The sequence below is a fragment of the Corvus brachyrhynchos genome, unplaced genomic scaffold, assembly GCF_000691975.1.
Source record: "Corvus brachyrhynchos isolate BGI_N302 unplaced genomic scaffold, ASM69197v1 scaffold148, whole genome shotgun sequence".
NCBI classification, from domain to species: Eukaryota; Metazoa; Chordata; class Aves; order Passeriformes; family Corvidae; genus Corvus; species Corvus brachyrhynchos.
The window spans coordinates 140,895-147,149 of NW_008239785.1; the positions used below are offsets into that span (position 1 = coordinate 140,895).

The 6,255-nt window shown below is 42.9% G+C and overlaps 1 protein-coding gene across 2 annotated transcripts in view; it reads left to right on the forward strand.

Annotated features, from left to right (window-relative positions):
• The window catches only part of GAS7 (growth arrest specific 7), a 59,779-nt gene extending 55,541 nt beyond the window's left edge, over positions 1 to 4,238 (forward strand). For both annotated transcript variants that reach the window (XM_017743192.1, XM_008640539.2), the window contains exon 13: positions 1 to 4,238. This exon is cut by the window's left edge and continues 4,094 nt beyond it. The gene's annotated coding sequence lies outside the window, so the exon portion shown is untranslated.
• Positions 4,239 to 6,255: the final 2,017 nt, after the last annotated feature.

The window sequence follows — 6,255 nt, forward strand, 5'->3', positions numbered from 1 at the left end:
CTGCTGGAGTTTGAGCTGAAAGCAGTGAGTCCTTCACCACATGGGCCAAAGGCACTCTTCTCCCATTAGGGGCAAGATTCCAGTTTCTTTCTTGGAGCAATAGCCAAAAAAGGCCTAATTCAGATTTCCAACTTGCTCCAGATTCAGTCATCTCTGTAACTCACACTTGTTCATCACTCCTATGGGTTGGACATCTTTTGAAAGACTTTGCTTGCTCCCTTATAGGGACGTTAGTTCATTATTGGACACTGGAATTTTAGAAGATTGCTTTAATTTTTTTTTTTTTTTTTAAATTTTAAAACACTGTAACAGCAGTGAAAATGATACAGAAATCCCTGTTATGTCTCTAGACTCCCTTTCCTCCTGTGCAGCCCTTTCTGAGCTGCTGGGGGGCAGCTGTGCTCCCCCTTATGTTGCACAGGTAAACACTGAAATCACACTTCCTTGAGTGCCTAACAGGCAAACTTGTGCACTGCTTCTTTTTCCCATTATGCAGCTTTTTTTTTCTTTGCTTAGGTTGGGGTTTTTTTCCCCTAACAGGAATTTTCTGTGAGGCATTCACAGGAAACTTCTACATGCTCGTAGCAGTCATCATTTCTCAGGTTTTGTCAGAACCTCCTTAAAGTTTTCCCTGTTTTTAATGTCATTATTTAAGTACTCGCTGCAAGTTAGGCTTGTTACATACAAATGTGCATTCTTCACCTGTTCTTTGGAAGTGCTCAGCACTCAGAGATTTCTTGGAATACAACAGGGAGCTAAGAGGTGAGAGTCTTTGAAAATCAGGCTAACAAACAGAAATGCACAAGCCTCTTTTTTCCTTACTTGTACTCAAGTACACAGATAAAGTAAATACTGAGAAACGAGAAATACTTAATGGATGAGATGTAGTTGCTCTCTGTGCAGCTCCCAGCAGCTCCAGTAATGTTCTTGTGTCTGGCTGCAGTCAGAACACACCTCTGGAGTATGGACCACCAGGTCACCTACTGATGCAGCTGTAAAAAATCCATAATTCAGTGACAAAGTAGCTCTGCCCGTCTATTTCTTCAGTCACACACAGGGAGAGAAAGGGCACTGCTTACCCAGGAGGGTCCTTCACTACCAAGCACCTTAAGAAATCCAGACGAGCACTTTGAAGGTCCCCCTGGAACGAGTAGATGTGACTTCTTGATGTGATTATTTGATTGTTTCCTTCTGGACTGAAAACAGATTTACTATTTAACAGTATCTTGTGTGCTCTTGTCCACTAGTGCAGCCTGCTGTGTCTGTTCCCAGAGGTGGCAGGCAGAGTCCAGTGTCCTGGGGGCAGTCCTGGTCCCCCTGACATTCCTCTCATTTGGCAAGAACTACGTCTTCAAAAGACAGTGTCAGAAAAGCAGTTTTCAAAGCAGTGAGCTTTTCAGTTCACAGTCCTTTCTGGAAGGCCTGAAGGCTTTTTGCTACCCAGTGTGTGTTGAAGTAGGAGAGAGACGTGGCAGAGGTTGCTGAAGCGTTGGCTCTGAGGGGTTCTTGCTGTGTGGACATTGCTCCCATCCTGGCACAGGGGTGGGGAATGGCCCACAGGCATCCTGTGTGCACCACAGGAGCCTGCTGGTCCAATCTATCTTAAACCAGGTGGGCAAGAGTCACAGGTAAATTCAGATTAAAAACAGACACATAGGGCAGGAAGATCGTTTCTTCTGTGGCATCTCTGTCAGACCCTGATGGGAAACGAGCAGTGGTGAGTAAGTGGCCCATCATTCTCCCCATTCTGCTCAGCACTTGAAAATCAGTGATGAAGTGTTCCATTGTGTCTGTTGCTGATACAGAGCTCTCCAGCTCACACCTGGTTGCACCCGTGGAAGAGCAGTAGGTGCCAGTGCTGCCCTGGGGACTGGAGCACGGGCTCTGGCATTTGGCTGCCCCACACCGGGTCAGGTGTGCTGAGCCTTCTGTGCTTCCGGAGCCCGGAGCACACAGCCCTGCTGTAGCACAGTGGGAATGAAGTCTTTCCTGGCAGCAAATCCTTGTCTTTTCCTGAGAAGTGTTGTTGTATAAATAACACCCATTACTTTGTCTTACAGTAGATTTTATTCATATGAGTGGTGCATCTTTCAGCTCTTAATTTTTCCCTCTCTGTTGTTACTGTAGCCAGCTCTTCATCAATGAAGTACAGCACTTTTCAGGACCTTTTCTTTAATTCTGAAATTTCATAGAACATATCTGTTATTTCGACGTGCTGACCAAACGTCATGCTTTCGGGTGTTTTCTGAGAGTTTTAAGAGCTTTTTTGGAGAGGTTATTTTGGTTTTTACTTTGGAGTTTTCCTATCAGCCACCAGGTTTGGAAGTGTAATAACTCCTTTTTGTGCTAGCCACAGTTTCTTTTTTCTTCCTGGACATTTTTTCTGAAGGGAACAACACATAGCACAATTCAACTTAAATTTCTAATCCCATGCATTCCTCAAGGCAGAAACCTTTTGTGCCTAATGATGCATCTAAGAACTGTATGTGGATAAAATATTTCATAGACCAATTTAAAAAAAAAAGTCTTAAGTTAACCACATAATAATTACAGAAAAAAAATACATATAGATTTGAGACATTCAAATTTAATTCCCTCAACTTACATTAAGTTGAACTATTTCAGGTGTGTCGTAAGAGACAAACTCAGTGGATATTCAGAACAAAAGCTTTCCAGCTGCTCTATCCAGGTTCAGTGAGTGGACAGGACTATAATTTTGAATATATGCAGTCTTTTAGGGCTACTGATTTAACAAGTAACTGAGTAATGGCTTGTATCACAACCCTATTAAAATTCTGCTAGTAGATCCCCTTGAAGTGCCTCTTTAAATAGTATCAGCTACAAAAAAAATACATAAAAAATACACAAATTCACCCTACAAATTGCCAAATCTCAGGAGCAGCCATTGTGCACAAAGCTGTGCAGGATTCTCAGCCCCCTTCCTTGCTCTGAACTGTGCACCCTTTTAGGACACCCACATCTCCAGGAGACCTGCCTTTGTCTCTGATAATTTACTGTCCAGCTCAGGCATCCTAAGTTCTCAGTGCTTAAAATGGAATAGAAAAAATTAGACTTAAAAGCAACTGCATTGAAGCCAATCTTTGGACCCATCCTTCAGTGTAGGGTTCTCAGTAGAATAAGCAGGGAATTCTGCATAAAAATAGTATGCAGTGATAATTTTGCATAGAAGAGTTGTGATACTTTACTGTGTAAAATTAATAATAATAATAAATAATAATAATAAAACCCCACAGCTTTTTTTTTTACAGCAGTTGCTGAGAAGAAATGTTCTGGTCCTGGAACTCAAAAGCTGAATGTGATTTCAGGGATCTCACATCTGCTAACATAATAATCATAGTCGTGTTAATCCCAGAATTTGGGAATGGTTGACCTGAAATCCGTTGTTCCTTTGGAGTTTTTTGATGGAATGGCTGAGGTTATCAGAACAGCCTAAGGAATTTGGACGTTCATACTCTTGCAGATCAAAAGCACTCCTTAGGGACAGCAGTCTCTATCCATTATGAAAACAGCAGGCACTAGTGATGGACAAATAACTTTCTTCTCCATGATTTCCTTGTTTTCTGCAACGCAGGACAGTGCGAGAATTCCACTGGGCAGTTCTGCAGACTCTGAAGCAGCAGGGATTCACAGGCAGGCCAGATTACCAGTCATACACTAAACCAGAGTTTTCTACCAAAATAAAGTTGCTTATTTGGTCCTTTTTTTGTGTAAGTTTTCCTAAATACTTCTAAATTTCTAGGAAAGTTGTCTTTTGCCAGTACTAATGACTTGTTTTTAAAGATGCTTAACCAAAATTTTGTAACTTCCCATAAATTTTGGCTGACTAGACCCCTTAAATAGTTTATTTATCATACAGCCTCTGTCTGGGTTACTAGTATATCTTGGATCATTGTGGAAATTACAGGATGGCTTTTGTTCCCTAAGGATAGATGAAGGAATCACTTACTGAACTTAAGTTGAATGAAGAAAAGATTTAAGGGGCAGATCTTCAGCTCGGGTAAACTGGCAGGGTTCAGTGGAAGCTCCTTGATGTTGGCTGTGGATCTTGTCCTTCAGTGTTGAAGGCATTTCCTCTATGTAATTTTTCTGTCTTACTGTAAAACGATTTCATATGGTTAAACTGTATTTTCCTATATTGTTCTGCAAGTTTATATACACCATAGTGCTCATCTCATCTCCTGTAAAATAAACTGTACAGAGACACATTGAGCATGGAACTGTCTTTACCCCGTTGCTTTTTCTTCTCCCACAGCCCCACACCCTGCGATTGCAGTTTGATCAAAGACACCCTGTGGGGTGCCACATGGACTTTGTTGATACGAACTTAGTGCAGCTTGAATTTGCAGCCACGTCACGGAGGTGCAATCTGTTTGTGCTTACCCTTTTCAGATCTTCACATGATTTTCAGACACATATGGTTCCTACAATTTTTTTTTCCCCCCAGAAATCAATTCAAGTAGCACCTGTGGTTAAGTGGTTCTTAAGCAAGCAAGCTGACCATGAGCAGGCTGAGAGCAGCTGCCATGGAATGGGTGTGCTTTCATGTTTTAAGTGATCTGGAGGCCTTTCCCACCCAGTCAGTCCTTTACCCTCATGTTTCACATGCAGCTTGAAGCTCAGTTAAAAACACTGCTATAAAGTGCTCTTAATAAATTGTTCTCCTTTCAGTATTTGAGTTAACATGCATGCTGACAGGTTTCCTGACAAGGTCAAAATCAGGCCTGCCAAAATCCTGTCTAACCCAACACCTGCCTGTGGAAGGGGGCTCAGAGCACCCAGGGGTCACAGTTGTGCAGAACACAAGGCCACCTTCCAGCAGGGTGTGACTCCTGGAGGCAGCACATCCATACATCTCATAAACCTCAGTGGAGACTCCTTCTAAGAATTTTTCCAGTTTTGAACTGACGTTAGAATTGGTTTCTGCGACCCCCTGAGCTCAGTGTGCTTGTGCATGGAGGTGGGAAGGGGTGCCAGAGGTCTGCACGCTCTCCTTGGAAAGGAGAAGACACTGAAAGTGAGACATAGAAAAAGTTCCCAGGTGGAAGCTTGGTTTTCACAGCAGTGTCTTTGCATCTTGTCCTAAGTTGCCTAAATCTATTAAAAAAATCTCAGAACGCTGTTTCAGACTCAGGCCTGAACTCCAGCAGTGCTCCTGGTCCCGTGGGCCAGCCCTCAGGCAGGGGAGTCCCGTGGGTGCTCTTGGGGCCTGACAGTGTTGATCCTGTTGGGTCTGTCTTCATCTGTGTTGGCTGCTGTACACACAAAGAGACAACTCTGCCTTGCAGGGCTTGGGATGGACAGCCAGCCAGCCTGCAGAAGGTCACAGGTGCTTATTTGCAGTGTTCATGGAAGGAGTCACATAAGGCCATTGAAATACTGCTGTCAGTCAGTTGAAAAAGTTAAACTTATTCTACAAGGTGAATGGGCTGACGTGAGTTTTTTAAACCTTCAGAGGTCAGGGTGACCCATGTTCTGCACGAGGCCCTTAGAGATGAAGCTGTGTGTAAAGTAAAAGTAAAGCTATGTGTACAGCAACTGGTTTAACTCAGATCTTGTAATCTTTCCTGGTTTGCTACACCACCACCATTTCTGTCATGTGGTTTCAGTGAACACAGTGGCAGTTTCTGAGCTGATGGTCAAAGGGTCCAGGGAGTGCTATTTGCACAGCTTCCTTTGAGCTAACCTCACACACAAGGCAAGTTTCAGCAGCCGTGATCTTCTGGCTTCACTCAAACCACAGAAATACTCATGTCCTATTTCTGACTTGGGGAAGTTACTGTCTTGGTCCTTATACAAATGAAAAAAAAATACAAACATGCACTAGTGAAGTATTTATTGTAGGGACAAACAGTCCAACCTCAGTGGTCTGTGCTGCAGGCTGTTTGCACTGTTTTCACAAGTCCCTGAAAGCAGAGGATGAAAACCTCCAGCTCTGATTTGATTTTGACTTCCTGTTTTACAAACTACAAAACCAAACACTCAAGTCTCCCAGAGCTATAGCATAAGTTTCAGTCTTTTTATTTACAGAGCTACGATTTTTTTTTTCTTTTTTTTAGATTTAGCAAATGTTTTAAGACTGTGTCATTTGGTTCTTTGCTCGAAGAGACCGGGACTGGTTTTATGCATCAGCTTCTTGGATTTATTTAAGCTGAGTCCTAGAGTGCCAGCCAGCTCTGCTCACAGGCTTCAGGGGCTCTTCCCACTGCCTTTTCACTTCCTGCAAGTCTGTGTAAA